Genomic DNA, 25421 nt, shown 5'->3' with positions numbered 1-25421 from the left:
GTCCAGTCATTATTTCTCGGTGCTAGTTCAGTCCTCATTTTTGCCCCTATATTTAAGGTCCTGGAGGATTTCCTGATCTTTGCTGGCCTGCTTACATATTATTTTGCGCTAACCGTTTTCCGGCCCCATTTCCTTGCATCCCTTCTCCCATCCCTACAAAATAAATCTGTATTAATAATGGGCGCATTTCTTATTGTAAAAATATGATATTTTTATTAGATATCCTAGCATGGGAACGCGCGCGTACATACCAGAGCAGCAAAAGAGAATTGAAAAAGAATTCTTTTTGAACTTCCGAATTATGAAATTAACAATGCAACAAGTGACGTATGCAAGTTTCTTCAATTTTATCGTGTAAAATGCGGAGTATCTGGGAAATCTATTCCACCCAAGTGGTGAGTAGGCTTCCTATAATATAGTTCTCTACTTTGTTTAAAAAGTTAAAGAGTTTTGCAACATAAAAATTTAAGAATTATTCATGTATATATATATATATATATATATATTTTAATAATAAAATTTCTTATTTTTTAATAAACTTTATATAATATATTTTTTAATAGTTATTTGTGTAACAAGTGCCGTAAGATAAAAATTCCCGAGTGCGGAGTTTACGCACGAGCCGAAGGCGAGTAACTCCGCACCCGGGAATTTTCATCTTTACGCACGGCTTACACACCCTATTTTATGTTGCAAGTGCCTGGAAAGTGGTCTATCACGCACGCGTAGCGTGCGTAATGGGGCACTTTCCATGCACGTGTTGCATAAATGTATTTAAATGTCAGATTTTTTTCTTTATCGTTTTAAGTGTATGTACCTCCTTAAACAATAATTACTGAATAGAACTTACGAAGTATTTCAAAGAAGCCATTTTTATGGATTTCTTTCTTTGTTTCTCTCGTATCTGCTTCTGTTACAAATCGATAGTTACAAGAAATAGTGCGAGATTGTAATACATTAATATATTTTGACAGTGTTTATAAACAATGTATATATTTACCTAATATGTGCTAAGACGACTGCTAACTCAGAAACGCAACGAGAATGGAATATTACTATCGTATGTTATTTCTGTAAGCAATATATATACTATTGTTATCATACTAATTGCGTCATTATTTTACGTAAACCTAATATCTACATAAATGTTCCATATCTGAACTACTGGAAAATTATATATATAATTCATCGCAATAGCCGTCATTTTTTAAAATAACCATATACAATTTTTGTCATAAGTGTGTCTAAAAGAAGATGTATAATTTATGTAAAAAAATCAAAAACCCCGTCTAGAACATAATAAAATTGTTAAAATATTGAATTTAATTAATTTTTGTTAGTTTTTTTGTTAACTTTATTTATTTTTAGACATACATGTAATTTTCTTTTTGATAAAATATTTTTAAGTGATATTTCTATTTCAAGATGATAATAGTAGAGATAACAATTGCAAATCCGGATTTTTATAATAGGTGCATCGTAATCTCGCTTTTGCATGACCAATTTTCACAGCGTATTTTTGACAACTTTCCACAAGAAATGCATGCTGCATTGTTAAGTTTTTATTACTGTTTTTACTGATTACATTTATTAAAGTGTCTAGTTAAGATATAATTAAGTAAGGTATCGAAGATATAATAGTTATTGAATAAATAATAAAATGATACGATCGCGTGTTTTCACGGCAAATAATACAATTTTAAACAAACACTTTAAAAAAGTTTAGAACCCGGTGACAAGTTTTAAAGTTTTGTTGTATGACATTGAATCACTCATTCCGCGAGCGATAAAGCTCAATGTCGAACATTGTTACGAATAATTGGACACACGTTCGCATGATTCAGCAAGTAAAATGCTGCGTTGCGCATGTATTTGTCATTATCGTAGCTAATTACCTGCATTTAACTGCTACTTAAACAGTGGCTTATCGTTTCTTAGTTGTTTCATGTAATTACCACTATTACAGTCTGCAAGGGTAGTCGATTGCTCTTTTTGCCGAATGTCCTTCGAAACGCGGCAATAATCTACAATAATCTAACAATAAGCCAATTCAATGATAAAGGCGAAACAATATTGAAGACGTAGTCTCCATTATGAAACCGCCGATAAATTTTACAACTGTTTCTGGGGTATTGCAACTCCTGCATCTGACCTGCGATAAGAAATCTAGAATTCCCAGAGAAAATAAAAAGAAGGTAAAAGTCGGTATGCGAAGCGGACTGGATCCATTTAGACATGAAAATAAAAGAAGGAGAAAGGTTCTTAGAAAGTTTCAAAAATGTTGTTCAGTTTCAATACCATATATATTATTAGAAAAACACGTTTCAAGATTCACTCTTATCTAAATGGATTTCGTCCTTCGCATATTATATACGTAGGGCAAGAGCCCTACGTTTATCTTTTTCAGAAATTCCACATTTTGTCTTTCGACGAATCGGACCAATCACTTCTTCCGGTATTAAGATGCGTCGTGCTGTTGGTCGTCCCTATCCTGATAATTTTAACTGGTGATCGACTTTCTGTCGTATATATACGCCACATCGTTTCTTCAATTTGATCTGCTTTTATATTGTGATCGTTACGTTAACAATCAGAAACATGAAGGTACTTCTGTTTGCCCTTGGAGTGATTTTGATCCTGGGAATTATCCCTAGTGAAGTTATCGCTATAGAAGTGCAGCTGATCCGCAATATCGCGAAATTTCCCCACAAATAATTGAAATACTAAACCAACTGGCCCAAGCGGCAAATGCGACAAAACATCAGCAAGGTTAAGAAAGGTAAAATGTTTGCAAAAGTATCTGAACTAAAACGATATGTGTGAATTAACTAAAGAAAATTATTATAAAGTCTTCTTTATTAGAATGACATTTATCGGATGAGAAAAAGCATTGGTCGATCTTCTGTTGCAATTTTTATCAAAATTTGTAAATAACATCTGCGACTTCAAATGCACTTTTTCAACGAATCTTGTTTCAATATCCAATAAAATAAATTATCGTTCTTTACAAATATTTTGAATGTTTATTTATTATTATATTGCATATACATATAACATAATATGATTTCTCACATTTTCTTTTAAACTTTGGATATATTTTCTCTTATAATTTTATCTTACAAATTTTATTTTATCTTCTTTGATTTCAGTCTTTTGAGATCTGTATCTGTATGTAAAAAGAATATATAACTACGACGACGATGCCATTGATTGTATGAGAAGAAATCCCAGCAAACCAAAATGTTCCTATTGTCAATATATAATCATAATGAATATTTGAACGCTTTCTTCCGTAATATATGTTGTCTTTTATGTAAATGTTTTGTCCGTTAACAAAATTGAGAAATACTTTATGTACATCAAACAAAATAAATGTTATACAAAAGAAATATTTACTCTTAAAGGAATTAATACTTAGCAAAATTATAAATCCAATAAAAATATAGATATGTATAAAATCATGTTCTCTAATTTTAATGACAACATGAACACGATAAGTAAGCCGTATTAAAAAGACTTTAAGTAAGCCACGAAATATCGAGTACGCCTTCGGAGAAATCTCTATTTCCATTCATTATCCATTCCATTCATTAAAATAAATAAACTATTGCTGCAGCTAATGTGATTTTGCGTTGGACCTGATTACTCGATGTCGTGAGCAAGCGATTTTAGCAATAGCGTAATTAATAAGCGAATGAGCGCAGAAAATGGATCAAAACACGATTCAGTTGAATGGTCATGTATTCAGAATCCAACTGATGCAACCTAGTTTAGTTACAGGAAACGCTGACTAAAAAATGGCGAATTTCTCGGATAATCCGACCCAAGGTCGGTAAATGGACGACGGCGCAAAGGAAGGTCTTCTCACGGGCGCCATTTTTTGGGTCCACGAAGTATGTGTGTGTCGTACGAGAGCGGCAGTCTCTATTGGTTGGACTCTGCATTCTATATATGCAATCCAGCATTATTATCGAGCATTATTAATTGCATTTTCAGTCCACGGCGACACTACGAGAAGAGCGATTGTGTAAAATAGGAGATAGTGTAAAATTTGTGAAAGGAATATTTAGTGCGAAATGGAAATACATTAATAATGCCAGCTTGTTGTGCAAAGAATTGTCGTGCGAAACAAGGATTTCGTCTATTTAGATTTCCTCGCGATAAACAGCGTAAAGAAATTTAGAGCAAGCAATGTAATAATACATATCCGAAAGAGAATTCGAGGTTATATGAGGTATTGATAATATTATTTGATGTAAATAATAATTTTGTAATACAGTGTTCAAATAGTAAAACCTAGTACGGGACAAATTTGCAATCGAAAATTATTATATTTTATTTAACTAAGATATAATAGGTATATCGAGACTTAGCAAGTGTGTTATTAATATACTATTGTAGATTTTAAAATTGTATAGTTAAACATTTGCAGTATTCTTGACCTTGACAAATATGTAATAAATAGACAATTAATACTTGTTGTCGTTGCAGTTTCATTTTGAGTATTTTGACGATTCACAATTTGAAGATGGGCGGCAGGATGGATGGCGCAAATTAAAACCCGCTCTTTCTTCTATTTTTGTAAATAAAGAAATTATTACTGAACAAAATGAAACTGAATCTTCTGCAACTATTTTTTCTGAAGAAGATTTACGAGATGAAATTGAATCTTCTGCAACTATTTTTTCTAAAGAAAATGTTATTAATAGTAAGTAGTAAATATTATGTTATGTCATTTCAAACATCTTAATCATAATTTTTGTAGACATTTTTTGTAGATACAGATGTTCAACATGATGATCGTCAGCCTGTGTTTGTTTCCGCAGAACAGACACTCAAACTGAAGAAGATATATAGCAATGTTGCAACGTTCTAAACTGCATACTATTCTAATAATAATGGAACAATTAGTCAAACCAATTTAATTAAATATTTTAAGAAAGAATTAGAATTAGAATTAGAATTAGAATTATTTATGTTAATAATAAAAATCAAATAATTAAACGGTTGAAACATAAATCTTTTGGTTCAAAAAGTGCATTCAGACAAGCGTTAAGTTAATAATTCTCATAAATTATATACTTTTTGATATGTGATATTAAATTTATAATAACATATTTTATGTTAAGAAAAATAAATGCAACTGAGAATTTATGTCATGGTTTTTTATTTTTATATAACATAATAACACATACGTTACATATTTTCAAAATTACTATATCGTTATAATTTATAATAATTACGTTTCAAACTATTGTGGAATATAATTAAATATTTAAATATTTTACTAACAATTCATTATATTAATTTTATTATCAAAACACTTTATTTTCTTTTATTTTACCATTTTTCGATGTAATTTTAATTGCATTTACTTTTCGAACAATTTTTGTTTACTCTTAACTTCTATTAATAAACTAACAGTTCTAGCAAAGAAATTATTACTTTGAACAACTGTAAGATAGCGACCGCTATTTTGGTGCCAATGTTGTTGAAGTTGGTGAAAAGATCTTCCTTTGCGCCGGCGTCCATTTATCGACCTTGATCCGATCCAGTGACAAGCTCGATGAAATAAAAGAGAGAGACGTACGAACACGCGAGCAGTCTCACGATTAAACGCGTACGAGTAATATTCGCTGTCAGTCTGCACAATAAATAATTAAAAAGGTACGAGTCAAATTAAAGTTTATTCAGAGTTTATTAATGAAATTTTTAGTATAAAGTCCGAATTGGTAGTTTTCTTGTTCTTTACGGAACGACGAATACCTATGTCGGTACAGCGTAACACAACCAATAGCACGACACGTCCTAATGCCAAATGTGTGGTTTATAATAATAGATATAATAATATAATAAATAATGTAATAAGTCAAACAAGAGAAATCTAGAATTCCTAAAAAAAAATAAAAACAAGGTAAAAGTCGGTATGCGAAGGACTGAGTAGGATCATTTAAATAGAAAAATGAAGGAGAAAGGTTTTTAATATTGTTCAGTTTCAATACTGTTTTTAGTATTGTTCTGTTTCGATACATTATCAGAAAAATATGTTTCAAGATTTAGTCCTATCTAAACGGACCCCGTCTTCCGCATATACTCTTGACTTATGTTTATCTTTTTTAGGAATTCTACATTTTGTCTTTCGAAAAATCGGAACAATCACTACTTTTAATATTAGAATGCGTCGTGCTATTGGTTGTCCCTATCCTGATAATTTTAATTAATGATCCACTTTCTCTCTATGCTATATGTACTCCTGACCGTTTCTTCAATCCACAGTTGTAGCTCTGACGAGAATTTGATCTGCTTCTATACCGTTTGCTTGCAATCGTTACGTTAACAATAGAAACATGAAGGTACTTCTGTTTGCCCTTGGAGTGATTTTGATTCTGGGAATGATCGCTAGAAGTGCAGCTAATCCGCAATTTGGATTCCTCCTGTCTCAGATTCCTAATTATGAAGGCCCGATAGAAATGATTAGCAAACTAATGGACCGAGCGATAAATGAGACAAAACATCAGCAAGGCTAAGAAAGGTAAAATGTTTGCTAAAGTATCAAAACTAAAACGATATGTGTGAATTAACTAGAGAAAATTATTATAAATTCTTCTTTATTAGAATGACATTTATCGAATGAGAAAAAACATTGGTCGATCTTTTGTTAGTCGCAATTTTTATCAAAATTTGTATCAATAACATCTGCGAGTGTCTGTATATAATAAATATATATCCCTCCAAAAGCACTTTTTCAACGAATCTTGTTTCAATATCCAATAAAATAAATTATCGTTTTTTATAAATATTTTGAATGTTTATTATATTACATTATATAAAACATAACATAATATGATTTCTCACGTTTTCTCTTAAACTTTGGATATATTTTTTCTTATAATTTTATCTTACAAATTTTATTTTATCTTCTTTGATTTCAGTCTTTTCAGATTTGTATAAGAAGAACATAACTACGACGACGATGCCATTCATTGTATGAGAAGAAATCCCAGTAAACCAAATGTTCCTATTGTCAGTATAATCGTAATGAATATTCGAACGCTTTTTTCTGTAATCTATGTTGTTTTCTATGTAAATGTTTTGCTCGTAACAAAACTGAGAAATACTACTTACACGGAGATAATTTTTCTTAGAATTTATCCTGAAATTATGGTAGTTGTTGTACAACATGTTATTACGAAGAATTTTATGTGAGCTATTCGGATTAATATCTACCATAATAAAAAATATTAATATCTATTACATTTAAATATAAAATATGTTTGATTAATTTTACGAAAATATATCCAGGAAATTTTTTAAAATATATCAATCTGCTTGGTAATTTTTATCACGTTGTTTGTAAAATGTCTTTTGCATATTATATATTTCAAAAATTCCTTGGTTGCCAAGTTGTCCCAAGTTTGTAGTGAATTTAACGGTAAAATATAAAGAAAAATTCTCTCCGTGTATGTATGTACATCAAACGAAATAAATGTTATACAAAAGAAATATTTACTCTTAAAGGAATGAATACTTAGCAGAATTATAAATCCAATAAAAATCTAGATATGTATAATTATGTTCTCTCTAATTTCAATGACAACATGAGTGCACGATAAGTAAGCCGTATAAGAAAGACTTTAAATAAGCCAAGAAATACCGCGCTAAAAATATCTTCGTAGACATCTCCATCTCCATTCATTAAAATAAACTTGCATTTTTCTGTCATATTTTTTTTTAGAAATTGTGGAATAACAAATTCCAAGCGTGATATTGCTTGTTTGACTTAATTCTCCCTGTATCCCTAGAAACGCTAACTTGACGACGCGCTTCCCGTTCATCACGCCGAATTGAACGTAACCGCGCGGAGGAAAAAGTGCCATTTCGTAAAGTCTATACCCCCAAATGACGAAATTACACGCGGGGTCGAAATGCCCGCTCGCCCGTTGGGGTTTCCGCGCAATCTCACTTCCTAGGGAATGAATACAGTTCTAACGGGGCCACCAGGGAGCTATTCGTGTGCCGCGGGGTCCATCGCCGATCGTCGCAACACGCTGCCACGTTGGCTTTTAATGTCCTGCAACTGAGAGATTATTCGTCCCTGGAGGCTGGGCAAAAATCGAGATCGAAACTGCGTTTCCGTTCGGCGCGATCGCGACGGTCATCGAGCATCGGCGGGCGTGACGTCGAATATTACACAGACCAAAAGCTCCAAATCAATTGTTATAATAATGAGGGAAGGGGGCGGCGTAACACGCCGCGCCGCTCATCAACAACCTTACCACGATTCGAAACGCGTGGCAATTAGTGTTTCGCAATGCCGGCGGCGACCTGCGATGCAACTTGCTGCAGCTAATGTAATTTTGCATTGGACTTTGTACCAAACCAATAATATACTCAACGTAGATAAAGCTTTATTTAATACTGCTCTAAATACGAGGATGATCAAGTTTGGCGAAATTTTCCTTATTTTCAAATATTTGATACATCTTTTAATAAAGTAATTAAAGCACAGTTAATTTTTTAAATCAACGATATAAATATTATATAATAATCGATATTTTGCCGTCTTATTCTTTTTATTCTGTCTGTGTCCAAGACGAATTGTTACGAATTTGGTGAAAGGCGCGAGGCAACTTTCGTAAATCGTAGAAAAATTTTATCGACGTTACGCATAAACTATCGAGCGCGTGTGACACACAGTTGCGCAGAGTATTGCCGAACAATGCGCCGCGGCAAAAGCCGCAATACCGTCCTCCGCCTGCGCTGCTCCTTCATGCGGCAATCGAATTTCTGGATGCGCCCGTGAACTTCGCCCTCGGGAATGCGGCGCTGCTCGGCCAGAGAAATCCAATTGTTCGCCGTTGATTCCTTTGTAATCGGCTGAGTACAGGTATCTGCCGCCGCCGCCGCCGCCGCCGGGCAGGTAACGTTTTAAAGCGAAAAATTTCATTCTGGTCGCACCGCGCGCGATGCGATTCCGCGAATACGGTCGGAGAAATGTAAGCGTGGCGGCGGCGGCGAAACAAAGGGTCGGGATTTAATAATGCGTTCTTTGCGCAGAGATACGATGCCGTGCCGAACGATGATGCACGCGCGAGACGTACGCAAGGGAGATCGATAGCGAATACGCTGGCCCGTACGTTCCGCACGCGGTTCAATAAAAGTTTCCGCTCTGCCCCGGGCTATGTTGTCGTACTTCTGATATCGGGAGGTGGGATGTGGGATACAAAGCTGGGCGCGCGAATTAATCCAATAGCACGCGAGGAGAAACAGGTGAGCGCGAGGATGAGGAATAGAGGAGGATGCAAGAAAGTGCAGCGTGCTCGCGTTTGTCCCGCGGCGAATGTCTCTACGGGCTAATTAACTTGTACATGTACGGCGCGTTCACCGAAAGACAAAGGTCGAGGAGTAATTTGTTAAAGTCGAAACAGAGATACGCGGGTATATTACGTATTTAAAATAAATTAAAATGAACATTATTATTTTATGTAGTAAACTTTTACCGCTGGACTATCATTAATTCTTTAAGAATCTCGCGATAGGATTTTATTAATTTCTATCGTAACCGAAGAAACAGAATACAGCATGGTATACAAGAAAAGAAAATAGAGAAGACAAAATTACCGTTACATTTCTTGTAATAAATTCGTTCGGATTTTGCGGTTATCAATCTTTGTTTAATGAAAAATGAAATTTCCAGAATTTCCTATCAACAGAATATACGAATGCACAAGCCGGTAACGGCATCGGCTGCAATTTATTTCGCGCGTGATATCGGTGGGGAAAGTTATATGGGCATCATCTCGTAAAAAGTTACGAAATACGATTTGCGTGAAATTATTCAAAATAGCCAGCGTGACGACAGAACTTTCCGCTTGAAAAATGTTTCCGTATATTTCGTATCGCTGCTTTAAAAAAAAAAACAATCTCGAAGTTTTTGCGCCCCCAGACTGCAATTCCGTTGCAGTCCTTCGTGTTGTAATAACGAGATACGTTAAAGATGCAACGAGTATTATCGTATCGGCGCACCCGAAAGTAACTCCGCCGACACGTTGCCGAGAATACAAAAATATACGATATCGAAATTGCTCGTTCTCTGATGTAACAAAACGATAACGCTCGCAATCAGAATGGCTCCATACGTCTGGCGAAAGCCGCGAGACATCTATCTCGTGTTCGCTATCGATAAGACATAAATTTGTTCGCGCTTATACCGAAATATTCTCGAAGAAATTCCCTGCTTCGCATAAAATTCAGAAAAACGATATGTCAGCTAGAAAGTAATCATTTTTCAAATCGCGGATTTTACAAATTTTACACATTATTAGGAATATTCTACGTTAATTTGGAGTAAGTCGAGATCTTTTCCTTAACCCTTCGAGGCCGCACACTGGATGGCGGCCACCCTGACAAAAATTCAGGGCCCGATATTTTTAAAATAGGTTCTATAATCAGTGTCCCTCCACTCAGGATCCCTAATTGGATCCCTCTCTCGAAGATCCGTGTAGTAGAAAGGCTTTCAGCCACATCAGTTACGTCTGGTAAACATTTAAAAATTTTATTATAGGGGTGATTACCGCACCCAAGTGTGACCTCGGTGTATGTTTCTTATCGCGACCAAAAATTACAATATTTTTGTTCATCGAGCACATCGGGTTCTGCACTATACATATTTTTAAACAACACCCTTAAGATGAATTTTTACGTGCATTAATTAGAACTATGAGACTTCGAATCCGTCTGGGTGGCGACCACCCCAGTGTGGCCGGGGTGTATTAAAAAAAGAGGTGTGGCCTCGGAGGGTTAAATATCTTATCGCAGGTCAGATGCAAGAGTTGCAATACCTCAGAAACAGTTGTAAAATTTATCGGCGGTTTCATAATGGAAACTACGTCTTCAATATTGTTTCGCCTTTATCATTGAACTGGCTTATTGTTAGATTATTGCCGCGTTTCGAAGGACATTCGGCAAAAAGAGCAATCAACTACCCTTGCCGAGCGTAATAGTGGTAATTACATGAAACAACTAAGAAACGATAAGCCACTGTTTAAGTAGCAGTTAAATGCAGGTAATTAGCTACGATAATGACAAATACATGCGCAACGCAGCATTTTACTTGCTGAATCATGCGAACGTGTGTCCAATTATTCGTAACAATGTTCGACATTGAGCTTTATCGCTCGCGGAATGAGTAATATGATTCAATGTCAGACTTTAAAACAGAACTTTAAAACTTGTCACCGGGTTCTAAACTTTTTTAAAATGTTTGTTTAAAATTGTATTATTTGCCGTGAAAATACGCGACCGTATCATTTTATCATTTATTCAATAACTATTATATCTTCGAGATCTTAGCATGCATTTCTTGTGGAAAGTTGTCGAAAATACGCTGTGAAAATTGGTCATGCAAAAGCGAGATTACGATGATTACCTATTATGAAAATCCGGATTTGCTATTTTTATCTCTACTATTATTATCTCGAAATAGAAATAACACTTGAAAATATTTTATCAAAAAGAAAATTACATAGGTATGTCTAAAAATAAATAAAGTTAACAAAAAAACTAACAAAAATTATTTAAATTCAATATTTTAATAATTTTATTATGTTCTAGACGGTTTTTAAATTTTTTACATAAATTATACATCTTACACTTTTAGACACACTTATGACAAAAATTGTAAGGTTATTAAAAAAATGACGGCTATTGCGATGAATTATATATATATTTTTCCAGTAGTTTAGATATGGAACATTTATGTAGATATTACGTTTACGTAAAATAATGACGCAATTAGTATGATAACAATAGTATATATATATTGCTTACAGAAATAACATACGATAGTAATATTCCATTCTCGTTGCGTTTCTGAGCTAGCAGTCGTCTTAGCACATATTAGGTAAATATATACATTGTTTATAAACACAGTCAAAATATCATAATGTATTACAATCTCGCACTATTTCTTGTAACTATCGATTTGTAACAGAAGCAGATACGAGAGAAACAAAGAAAGAAATCCAGTAAAATGGCTTCTTTGAAATACATCGTAAGTTCTATTCAGTAATTATTGTTTAAGGAGGTACATACACTTAAAACGACGAAGAAAAAAATCTGACATTTAAATACATTTAAAAAATATATTACATAAAGTTTATTAAAAAATAAGATTTTATTATTAAAAACATATATATATATATATATATATATATATATATATATCATAAACAATTTTTGAATTTTTATGTTGCGAAACTCTTTAACTTTTTAAACAAAGAAAAGAACTATTATAGGAAGCCTACTCACCATTTGGGTGGAACAGATTTTCCCAGATACTCCGCATTTTACACGATAAAATTGAAGAAACTTGCATACGTCACTCGTTGCATCAACTTTCACGTTAACGACTAGAAAACATTACCATCTATCGGATAATGAACGAAATATTAACAAAGTTGCATCGACCTACTGGCATTTTCCCCCGACTTTTTTGTAGCGAAACTCTTAAAAATTGCGGTGTTATAGCAGTCAACATCAAAAGCACACAAAAGCCGACTTCAAAAATGATACATTATCCAGATGAGCCGAAATAGCTATAAAAAAAGCATCTGTAATAAAGAATTCAAGTTTTTCTTAAAGTCTATACAAATATCTTCTGAATTTGTTTTGAAAAATTCTTATTTTCTAAACAAAATGACAGGTATTCGAAATAGACATATCAATTTTAATCACTAATTTTGCAATTACGAACAAAGAAATGTATAAAATAAAAAACTTTTACAATATGATAAAAACATTTTAACATGTAGAGTAAACATGTAAAATTCAATTTCAAATAAATTGATGTAAAACCTTTCAAGATATATCTGGTGCCGATTTCAAAAACACGATTTCAAGAAACCGCATTTAAAGTTTTAAGGAAAGTTTAGTGATTAAGCAACAAGGTGTTTTACCTGACTTGACAGATTGATCCACTCCTGGTCCATACAAACATTAAAGATTTGAAAAATATCAAGCTTTAATAATCGATTTTATTTCTAGGTGTACGTATCTCTTTAACTGGCACAATTTTTACGAGTTAATAATGTTGATATACTTCGAAAAAGATATAATCTCTGTCAATTTTTTCAGGTCCTCGTATTTTCCTTGTTAATGATGATGCTGGCGCAGGGTTATTGTATCATCCCCCCCGGCGCATTTTTTCAACATGGACGGTAAATTTTCCATTATTTCTTGCGGGCTTTTGCAGTTAAACCTATAACAAACTAAACATCTACGCAGGACCTTTTTGACTGCCGATCTACCCGCTATGATCCAATACTGTTCTCTAATCAAACCTAAAAGCGCTTCGGGGCCTGCATGCATATTTCTCAGATGTGCGTCTCTAATTATCAAGTCTGTCAATTGATCACTCGTCGCAAGGATGGAAACTTCTGACCATAGGATAGCGGCGCGTCCCTCAAGCGACCGCCTACTCGCAACATTCCCGCGTCGTCCACAAAGGAATTGAGAGCTAATAATCTACTCTTTCTTGAGATTGGACGTTTCGATTTTAGAGCGGCGATCTCTGTCACAAAATATCGCCTCTGATGATGCTTCAATATAATTCTCATGGCTTCCTCCAATTCTCTCACGGTGATCCAACCTGACCGCCGATCGGTCACTCGCCTACAGTTCTAAGCAAATCTCAGACAGTATGTTATAACGGCCTTCAATCGCTTCAACGATGAATATCGTCGCCAGACGTCCAAGAAATCTCTCAGTATCACCTCGATTATCTTCGGATCACTTTGCTTGCACTCGTAACCTAATTCATGCAGGGACCTCACCGCCAAATACAAGGACGCCGCATTTCCAAACATCAGTACGTGCATTATAAACTCCTTGACCGTCGAGGTCGGACCAGGCCTCCACAAAATCCGCTGTAAATTTCGCTGCTTCGGGTTAATGCAGACCTGACGATACATTTTTGGGATATCTCCCGTCAATACGAACTGATGCTGGCGGAAGCGCACGATAATTTCAAACGATTCCTGCTGAATAGTCGGACCGACTCTCATTATATCGTTGAGCGACTTGCCAGAGGTTGTCTCACAGGATGCGTCAAAAACTACTCTCAGTTTCGTTGTCGCGCTCTCATCCTTCATGACCGCATGGTGCGGCAGATAATGCACGGGCTCATCCATCGATTCCGTCACCTCATCGACCTTGGTCATATGTCCTGACCTCAGGTAATCTTCCATGCACTCCGTATATTGTGCTCTTAAAATCAGATCTCGATCCAATCTCCGACACACCGACTGCAGTCGCTTCATAACGCGGTTGCACGCGACTCTCCCAAGACGCTGGGTTCCTCCCGCAAAGGAAGGTCGACGATGAATCGCCCATCCGCCGCTCGTTTATGTGTATTTCAAAACTGTTCCTCGCATAGATTCTCCTCTCTCGATAAACTCGACTGCAGAGAGCCTTCTTCCACGATCCAAAAGGGCTCCATCTGCTGATACAAATCTGGTTCCTTGACGATCGCACACAACGCCACATTCGACCGATTCGTCCGGTCATCCGGAATGGGCGCATTTCCCGCCACTATCCATATCCTAGCTTCGTTTTTTGCAGTTCTAATATTTTTCGAATCTGCTTAATTATACCTCCGATATCGTACAGTGTATAATAGAGATGGCAAAACGCATCAGTATATTTTATGTTCTTTCTGATGCAGAAATTGTTTTTGGAAAATCATAAAAGATTCTTTTTTATTCTTCTTCAGATACAAAAGAAATTTCTTTTTTTGGTTCATAAGAAATCACAATGAATATGAATTCGAAATAGCGCTTAGATAAAGATCCATTGAAATGCTATCTAAGTGTAATTTCGAATTTATTGCAAATTCTTATGGAGTAGAGAAATAATTATTTTTATATTTGAAGAAAGACTCAGAATTGATAACATAAAAATGAATTCCTTTCAAACTCTTAAGAGTTCTTTTAAAGCCAAAATGGTATAGAAAAAAGAATTAATTTCATAATTCGGGAATTCAAAAAGAATTCTTCTTCAATTCTCTTTGCTGGTATGTACGCGCGCATTCCCATGTTAGGATATTTAATAAAAATATCATATTTTTACAATAAGAAATGCGCCCATTATTAATACAAATTTATTTTGTAGGAGGGCTTTAGGTCCGTGGGAAATGCAAGGAAATGGGGTCGGAAAACGGTTAGCGCAAAATGATATGGGCGAGGAAAGATCAGGAGGATCTTCTGCTCCATAGGGGCAAAAATGAGGACTGAACTAGCACCGAGAAATAATGACTGGACAGGCTCGCTATTCTAACTTGGACTCTGACTCGGAACTAAGACAACTTCTAGTTGTCTTGCGTTACTTCTTGCGTCTCTTCTTCTCTCGCTTCACTTCTATAAACAACTGCACTAATCTTTAACTATAAAATATGATATTTTCTGTGCACTTATAAATATATCATGTTTGGGCTAATTGTTAAATAAAATAAAATATCTATCAGCATAATATTGTCTTAAATTTTATTTTATTTTACACACATAACAAAACTATTATTAAATTGTAATTATATAAATGAAATGCATGTAATTGAAGAATGTATAAGGACACGTTCACGTATGCGATACAAACTATACACAAACCATAGATCGATCGTACGTTGTATAAATAATATACAGTTTATCATAGTGAAATTAAAAATTAGGGAATAAATATAGGTTCGGATATAAAAGTTTCTGAAAAATACCGTTACATCCACAATTTGTCCTTTATACATCTAGATTACAAGAATATTGTTAATTGTTACCTATCCTTTTCACTATGCGATCGACTCATTTTTCTGTTTGAACTCGGCGCCATCCTATTTTATTTACAATTAAACTAATTTACACAATGCGTGAAAGTGCGCGGTGGAAGTCGATTATGCAAAAACACGATGTGGTTAAATATACTGAATAGATAGAAGACCCACTATCTATGACCTTAATCTTGATACATATTATATAGGTCACTTCTGAGTAACCTACAGAGGAGTTATTTTTTCAGAAATAAATATCTTATTGAGAAAGTTAAAATAAATATTAGAATTATATTGTATTAGAACATTGTAAAGTCATTAAAAATTTTATATTTTAATTTTTTAGAACATAAATTTTAAAATATTATTAAATTTTAATAATTCCTTTTAGAGAGATTTTTCAATTTTATTTATTTCCAAAAATTTCTATCTAATTCTTTTTTATCGTATTTTTAAAGTGATATTTCTATTTCAAAATAATAATGCAGATAATAATGGGAAATCGGAATTTTCATGATTTCAGTTTTGCATGACAAATACCTTAATTCTTCTTATGATAATTATTACCATTTTAGAAAAATTTTTTTGTATCTTATTTTGTATCGTCGCATTTATCGCATTTCTTATCTTTTCGTCCCGATAAAGAAACGGAAATATGAAGAGATTAATTTTCAAGATGCATGCAGCATTAACTGAGCTGCGTTCGAAAATTTTATTCGGGTGAACACCGCGTCGTTCTATCTTTGTTATTTACTAAAAGTTGGACAAGGACAGAACGACACTGGTGTGCACCCGAATGAAGTTTTCGAACGCAGCCCTAAATTTTTAACGATAACTCCAGTATGGATAATAATTCCTAGAGACAAGATCACATACACACATTCCGAATACAAGCAAAAGTATCTTTCTGTTCGTAATTGTTAATATATTATCGTTATAACGATCGCAAGCAAGTAATATTTCTCCGAATCGGATTCTTAGTATTACGGCTGTGAATTGAAAGCGGAGTATACCACACGAAAAGTGAATCATTCATTAAAATATCGTCAGAAATTGTAATTGGAAATAAATGTTTCTTGAAAAAAAAAAACCATTTACAACTCCATACAAAATTGCCTTCAGCAACTTGTTGTTTTCCTTTTTCATGAATCATTTGTTTACCATTAAAATTAAAATTTTAATAAAATTTCAATGATTCTCTCTGCGACATATATACAAATAAATCATATAATATACAACGCGCTGAACTGAAGTGTATTTACTACGAATTGCTGACGAGAACAAAAAAACTTATCTCAAGATGGATTTTCGCTTAGAATAAAATATAAACAAAATATAAACAAAATAAAATAAAATAAAATATAAAATATATAAATATAATAAAATAAATTAACAACTGTTGTGTGACCCGATTATTCGATTGAGCGAGCGAATTTAGCAACAGCGTAATTAATAATAAGTAAGTAACGCGGAAAATGCATCAAAACACGATCCAGTTGCATAGTCGGTATTCAGAATCTGACAGATGCAATCTCGTTCCGATACTGCAGGAAACGCTGACCAAGGAATGGCGAAACTCTCAGACAATCCGATCCAGCGACAGAACATCAATCCCGCAGAAATAAAAGAGAGGAGAGGACGAACACGGCGAACAGTTTCGCGATCAAACGGGTATGAGTAATATTCGCTGTCAGTCTGCGCGATAAATAACAATTAAAGAGGTACGAGAGTTAAAATAAAGTTTAATCAGAAGTTTAAAGTTTATTCAGAGATTTCTAGTAAATTTTTTAGTATATATATGTATGTATTCACACACACACACACACATACACACATTGTTAAACGTATTGCACGCGCATATTGCAAATTAATTAAAGAAAACAGCAATTTGTTTAAAATAGTTATAAAAACTAATGTGGAAATTTCAATAAGGGTGTTCACTCAAATGTAGTAAAAAAAATTCCCACATTTTCTAGAAATTTTACTCCACATTCACACTTTTGCATTGTTTTAAAAACAAAAATGACTCAAAATAAGCAAAAGTGAAATAAATTTACAAATTGCATGTGCAAATGCAAATGTTTAAAATGAAGAATGTTTTATTTTATATTGCTTCTTTCCCTGCCCTTTCTTTTGCACATTTCAGCCAAGTTTTAATGGCTTGCTCAACTTCTTTTCGATATATACAGAAATTCTAATATATACGCGAGATTTCTCATTATGAACCCGGCTCACATTTCTGTATCTCATTAACCCTCCTTAGTCACACTGGGTCAATTTGACCCGAACCTCAACTTTGCTCGTAAATATCTTGCGCGTAATTTGAAATTTGGCCCTCTAGCTGTAGTGAATTTTTTCGGAAAAAAAAAAAAAAAATTTCGCGAATTTTTTTTATATGTTAAAAATTCCTGAGGCATTTCTTTTTTTATAGCAATCAATTTAGCAATATCACAAGTGCATTCGAGAATTTTTTCAACACGATCGGTGGATAAATGGTCAAATGGCGAACGATTAAAGTTCGTCTCGGGTCAAAATGACCCAGAGTGACTTCCTTGTTTGAAAAAATAGGTGTGACCACGGAGGGTTAATGGCTGAACCTAGTTTTAAATTATCAAAATGTTTTTTTTTTTTTCAGATAACGTACTGATAAAAGTAAACATGGATTTAAAAGTGGCAACCAAGAGCGGCAAAAAGGAGATATATGTCTCGAAAGTAAACACGAAAGTCAAAATCTCATTATTTAATTATAAGTTTGATGAAAGCGAAAAGGAATTAGTTCAACTGCATCAAACTCTTAGTAATGTCGTAGATAGCAATTCAAAAGATATAATTGCCTAAGGTTGAACCACTAAATTCACAAAATTGCGTTACCTAACTCAACCCAAGTGATATGTCCTAATATAGTAACTTTATTTCTCCCTAACAAAATAATTCACAAAATTGCGTTATCTAACTCAACCCAAGTGTAATGTATTTCAACAAAGATGTGAAATCTTTAAATTGCGCCAATTGCAAAGATTATAATATTACAAAGAATTATTTTAATCACAAAGAATTAAAGAGATAACAGTACAAAATAAAAATATTTAATTAAAATAAAATAAATAAATTTTTCTTGTAAAAAAACTTGGCGCTGCTTTTTTACTCCTGTCGCATTGTCCTTTAAATTATGTTCATTGGTTTTTTTTATAAAAAAGCAGCGCCAAGTTTTTTTACAAGAAAAATTAACCTTTTCTGTATTATACAAAGTTACGGTCTGAATTAATTATTTAGGATATTCGTCAAAACTCCATTTAAATGTAAAGAAGGCCGAAGTTTTATAAATCAGAGGGTGAAAAAAGACTGTTTATTAAACAGAAACAGAAACATGAAAATAAATGAGATATGAGAGACCAGATGCCTATATATACGCTTGATCAATTCACAGGCATCAGTCTTGATACACATCTTGATACACATCATATCGTACAATTGCTAGGGCTATTCTCTGACAGTGAAGTGTTGGAAAGTTTGTAAGAAAAACTCTTTTAAATTGGATAATGTTTAATGCAATCTTTTCTTTTACAGTTATAGCAACATGTGTTGCTATAACTGTAGCGGACGTACGTAAGTAAATATTAAATGTAAAAATCTGATTCGTTTAACAACTAAACTTTTGTCTTTTTTATACAACGATTTACGAAATTGATAAACTATTTAAAAAAATTAGGATCTTATTAATTTAGAATCTTCATTGTTCTCCCTCAAAAAATACAAGTAATAAAACTACAGTTTATATGTTATACATATGTATATGTTCTAGATGCTCGTTATCTCTTTATCTCTTTTTATTATTATGTTAAATACTTTTATAACATTTTTGAAATAGTTAATTACATTAAATTTCTTTTATCTTAGATTGTTTAATTTTATATTTGCAAATTAATGAAAATAACTTAACAGCTTCCTTCATTGATCATGTATGTGGCCGCAACGATCCCAACTATAATCAGTGCATCGCGGACAACATTATCTATTTGAAGGACAAATTTTGCTACGGAACTTCTCCGGCGGGTTTTCCAATAATTGAGCCATTAATGTTAGACAAAATTGCCATTTTCGACGAACCTAATGTCAAACTGTATGTTCAAAACGCAGAGGTATATGGAACTTGCGACTTTGTTATAACCTCCATTAATGTGGACCCCGAAAGGCTCCACTTCAATTTTAATTATCTAATGAAGCGATTAGTCATAAACACCACGTACGATTTTAATATACGTCTGCTAGTACCAGTCGCCCACAAAGGAATTATACTCATTACTACGGGTATGTAAAATAATTGATCTTATATTAAAGTAAAACAAAAGTTTCAATGAAATTTAGCATAAAAGATTCAAAATTAGATTTTATTTAAATTGATCAAAATGTGTGTTTTTTGCAGATAATGTGGAAGCAAACATAAAGTTGGACTTGAAAACGGTAACCAAAAATGGTAAAAAACATATATACGCATCGAAAGTAACCGTGAATTCCAAGGTTAGAGATTTTGAATATCAGTTCGGAAACGAGAAGAAATTAGGTCAATTAAATGAAATTTTTGGAGCTTTCCTCGACGAGAATAAAGATATTATTATTAACACTGTTAAACCAGTATTGGACAGGAAATTTTCCGAAATGTATATCAACATGTTCAACAACATAACTCAATCTAATTACGAAGAATTCTTTCCCGAAAATGTATGACTTGTTATAGGAACTTTATAGCAGAAAAAAATTAATTATATTCGATCTAAGGGCTAGATGTTTATTTAAGGTTTTTTTTATATATTTATATCGAAAATATGTCACATACTATATTTTTTACTTGCGCGCTCTTTAACGAAATACAAATAGTTTCTCTTACTTCTTAAAATATTAGCACTCTTAATATATGTTAATTTTTAACATTAATTTTAATTTATACTGTAGAATAAAAAGTATTCTTGTAAAATGCCAAGGTTACCGAGTTATTTTAGCATTATAAGACTAAACATTGATATGGAATTTATGTAGTCAAATTCATAATTACATCAATTACTTATCTATTATCGATTTTCCCTCTATTCCTACAATCTTATTCTCTTTGACATATTACAGAAACGGTAATTAGCTGATATTAACAAGCTGATTAATAAAATGTTATTGTCGAATGTTTGATATTTAATCGCGTGCATATGTGTCCGCGCGTATATCTATTGTAAGAATACTAAAAAGAAATTGTAAATAAGACAAATAGAAATTTAACGATTTGAAATGATTGCAGATTATATTACTATGTATTGTAAAGTCCGAACTGGTGGTTTCCTTGTTGGATTCCTTATGATTTACAGAACGGCGAACCCTTGCGCCGATACGGCATAACACAATCAATAACACAACGTGTCTTAACACAAAAAAAATTCAATTATAAATATATACTTATTCAATAAAATATAATAAATAACGTAATAAAGTGAAAGAAGAAATCTAGAATTCCTAGAGAAAATAAAAAGAAGGTAAAAGTTGGTATGCGAAGGGGACTGGATCCATTTAGACATGAAAATAAAAGAAGGAGAAAGGTTCTTAGTAAGTTTCAAAAATGTTGTTCAGTTTCAATACCATATCATTAGAAAAAACACGTTTCAAGATTCACTCATATCTAAATGGATTTCGTCCTTCGCATATACGTAGGGCAAGAGCTCTACGTTTTATCTTTTTCAGGAATTCTACATTTTGTCTTTCGACGAATCGGACCAATCACTACTACCGGTATTAGGATGCGTCGTGCTATTGGTCGTCCCTATCCTGATAATTTTAACTGGTGATCGACTTTCTGTCGTATATATACGCCACATCGTTTCTTCAATCCACAGTTGTAGCTCTGACGAGACATTGATCTGCTTCTATATCGTTTGCTTGCGATCGTTACGTTAACAATCAGAAACATGAAGGTACTTCTGTTTGCCCTTGGAGTGATTTTGATCCTGGGAATTATCCCTAGTGAAGTTATCGCTAGAAGTGCAGCTGATCCGCAAATTGGACTTCTCCTGTCTCAGATTCCTAATTATGAAGGCCCGATAGAAATGATTAGCAAACTAATGGACCGAGCGATAAATGCGACAAAACATCAGCAAGGCTAAGAAAGATAAAATGTTTGCTAAAGTATCTAAACTAAAACGATATGTGTGAATTAACTAGAGAAAATTATTATAAATTCTTCTTTATTAGAATGACATTTATCGAATGAGAAAAAACATTGGTCGATCTTTTGTTAGTCGCAATTTTTATCAAAATTTGTATCAATAACATCTGCGAGTGTCTGTATATAATAAATATATATCCCTCCAAAAGCACTTTTTCAACGAATCTTGTTTCAATATCCAATAAAATAAATTATCGTTCTTTATAAATATTTTGAATGTTTATTATATTACATTATATAAAACATAACATAATATGATTTCTCACGTTTTCTCTTAAACTTTGGATATATTTTTTCTTATAATTTTATCTTACAAATTTTATTTTATCTTCTTTGATTTCAGTCTTTTGAGATCTGTATAAGAAGAACATAACTACGACGACGATGCCATTCATTGTACGAGAAGAAATCCCAGTAAACCAAATGTTCCTATTGTCAGTATAATCGTAATGAATATTCGAATGCTTTTTTTCTTCTGTCTAATCTATGTTATCTTCTATATGTAAATGTCTTGTCTGTAATAAACATTGAGAAATATCGATGTAAATCAAATGAAACAAATAGCGTCAAAAAATGTGTGTTAATTCATTAATTTGGCAACACACGTATACATTATACGTACACAAACCTGTATATATACGTATATATAACGTATAAACTTATTACGCGCTGACTTTAATTGTAAGTGGCTATCTGAAATTTCGCAATTTATGAAAATAATAGTAATAAAAATATTTAACTTTTCTCTCCATTCGCGGTAATAACTTGATCTTAAAAATAAAACCTTTCTATTAAAATTTTTGAGCAGAAGTTATCTCAATTCTTTTGCTTTACGTCTTAAATTTAATGTTGGATATATGTACCTATATATGTGAGTATTCCCTGGACATCCTATTGTATTAATTGATAGCAGACTCTTGATTCATTATTTGTCACTTTATATAAAATTCAGTACTTTACGAATTATTTTATTTTCCGTAATAAAAATCGTCTCAAGTTCGAAAAGCAACATATAATATGTGATTACATCATTATTTTTATTTTATCATCAGAAATCTGATCTATAGAATATTTTATATAGTATGTGACAAAAGAAAATTGCCCACTTTTTCATCAAGTTACATCTCGTTACTCTATTTATATCTTCTTCGCGATCCGATGGACGGACAGTTTGATTAGGAAGTAAAATTTAAAAATGCGATCCGAATGGTACACGCAGCTCTAAAGGAATCTTTGAATGGCGGGATCGACCAATTGATTAATCTTGACGCTCGACGCCTTGTACTTGGACTGTTTTATTATTAAAGCTTAGACACGACGCGACGGCGAAGGTACACTGGCGGTGCTCTCAGCTTTCCAGCAGCGCCGTACGTCTTGGAATTGGTAACATTTGTCGGTGATTGGAAGAATTTACGAGGTTCTCTCCCGTCTGGAAGCCCTCCGCTCTTCCGCCTGCCTATAGCCTCACCGGCTCTTCCTCTCGCCGTAGCTCACCGATAAATCACTTTCCCGACTCCGCGAGATTTAATATAACGTCAATATTCCCGGTAGCGAATAAAAAGGGCGGAAAAGGATATTCACGGCGAGTCCTCCGCTACGCATCATGGCCCTCGCACGGCATTCGTGCGTGACGTGGGATAAAACCGTTTTAAAATTGCAAATATGTCGCATGTCGGGATGTTGAGAATTTCAGCCTCTCTCCGAAATACGATCGCGACTGAGAATTATAACAAATTCCTCTATGGACTTATATTTATATTACTTTATGTCCTCCTTGAAATTTATCGTGCCGGCTGCGAATGGAATATAACTACCGCTACGTGAGTAAAACGACACGATATGGTAAATTTTTTTATGACTACTTTTCTCGATAAAAATATTAATAAAATATAATTTTGTAATAACTGCTATAATATGTGTATGATAATAACAATATTCTTTTAAAGAAGCTATTTATTTCCAGAAAGTTATATGAAGTCTTCTTTTTGATTCTACCAATTTATATAGAATAATATCCGCTTTTCAAGCTATTGATTCTGTATTGATTGCAGATAAATTTTTCTAACAGCTAGAGATGTAATTTAATTCACGTTACAATTCGGCCTTCGAGTACGTGAGATTTCTAACATAATTTCGATCAGTATTCCCGGCAGGAAACGCAAAGAAGGAAAAAGGATATCTATGAAAGTCAAGACTCGGGACTGTTCGGCACGTGTCGTGGATGCTGCGCTTTTCTACGTGACACGCGATGAATAACAGATGTATCATTTATTTTGCAAGGCAATACTTGACTGTGCCGAAGAAACTGCGGCGCTAATGAAAACAAATAAGAAGGGAAGATGCGAATGATCTCTCCAAATGTAAAAAAGTATATAAAAAAACAACGTTAAGTAATTCAAACGTGTGTGATTAAAACTTTTTGTATAATAAAATTTATGTTTCTACTTTGTTTTTGTTTTATTGTTTTAAGGGATTTTATATAATAATAATAATAATCAATTATATTAATAAATATAACATTAATAATTAATTAATTCTGAGTATTATCATTATAATATTAAGGACAAAATTTTCATAGCCGGTAGAAAATTCACATTGATTTATATCGTGATTTAGTTTTGATTTGCTATTGCTATTTCAATCTGCATAAAAGGCTCCAAAGTAATCGGCCCGCTCACTTCTACAGGTTTTAATGCAACTTCGATACGGGAAGGTGATTTTCCCGGAGAGAAGAAGGAATCTGGATGCGTAGCGTCGCACGCCACTCATCTGGCGGATTCTGCAATTTCGTACGTGCTAGCACCGCGACGAATTCTGATTGTGATGCTCGCGGCCTGAAACCATTCTGCCCTTGCGTCGTGATCTAAACTTCTTCGATTCTGAAGAAGCGGTTGAACGAAGCGGAGTACGAAAGTCCCTGCTTCATCAATCCAGGATACATTGAAAGAATATTCCAAGAATTGTTCTCGCTCTATCTGTCATATATATATATATATATATATATATATATATATATATATATATATATATATATATTTTCACCGTTCCAAAAGATAGCCGCTCCGTATTGATGAAAGTGCGTAAAGATAAAATTTCAGAAGATAACATTTTTTGAGGCATTTTTTTTTTAAGTTGGGGTTTTTCTTTTCCACGAAGTTAAAACCTCGCGGATTTCATGACTGCCCGGAATTTTCGAGTAGCTCCGAAATCGCGGCGGCGGTGCCGGCCAACAAAATGGATTAACGCGATGAAGGGAATTTTCCCATCGTACTCCGTTGGAATTTTTAGCACGTTCGGCGTTACAGGATGAAATCGGCCGAAAATTCGTGCATGAGGTACCGGGGGGTTCTCTCTCTCGAAACATGCTCTTCGCGCGACGTACCTCCCTTCTTCTATCCCCCCTCC

At 33.6% G+C, this 25421-nt stretch overlaps 1 protein-coding gene and 2 long non-coding RNA genes across 3 annotated transcripts in view; 2 read left to right on the top strand and 1 right to left on the bottom strand.

Annotated features, from left to right (window-relative positions):
* The window catches only part of LOC139819975 (organic cation transporter 1), an 89698-nt gene that overhangs the window by 35945 nt on the left and 28332 nt on the right, over nt 1–25421 (bottom strand). The window lies entirely within an intron of this gene.
* Nucleotides 5532–7570, top strand: LOC139820786 (uncharacterized). Its single transcript, XR_011734112.1, has 3 exons — nt 5532–5667; nt 6277–6532; nt 6933–7570. It is a non-coding gene; the product is annotated as an uncharacterized lncRNA (long non-coding RNA).
* LOC139820375 (uncharacterized) lies at nt 11799–18464 on the top strand. Its single transcript, XR_011733952.1, has 5 exons — nt 11799–11902; nt 11993–12052; nt 13135–13217; nt 15169–17485; nt 18450–18464. It is a non-coding gene; the product is annotated as an uncharacterized lncRNA (long non-coding RNA).

Source organism: Temnothorax longispinosus, chromosome 10 (assembly GCF_030848805.1).
Source record: "Temnothorax longispinosus isolate EJ_2023e chromosome 10, Tlon_JGU_v1, whole genome shotgun sequence".
Classification (NCBI taxonomy): Eukaryota; Metazoa; Arthropoda; class Insecta; order Hymenoptera; family Formicidae; genus Temnothorax; species Temnothorax longispinosus.
The sequence above is the reverse complement of the archived record's forward strand: the minus strand, read 5'-3'. Positions and strand labels throughout refer to the sequence as shown.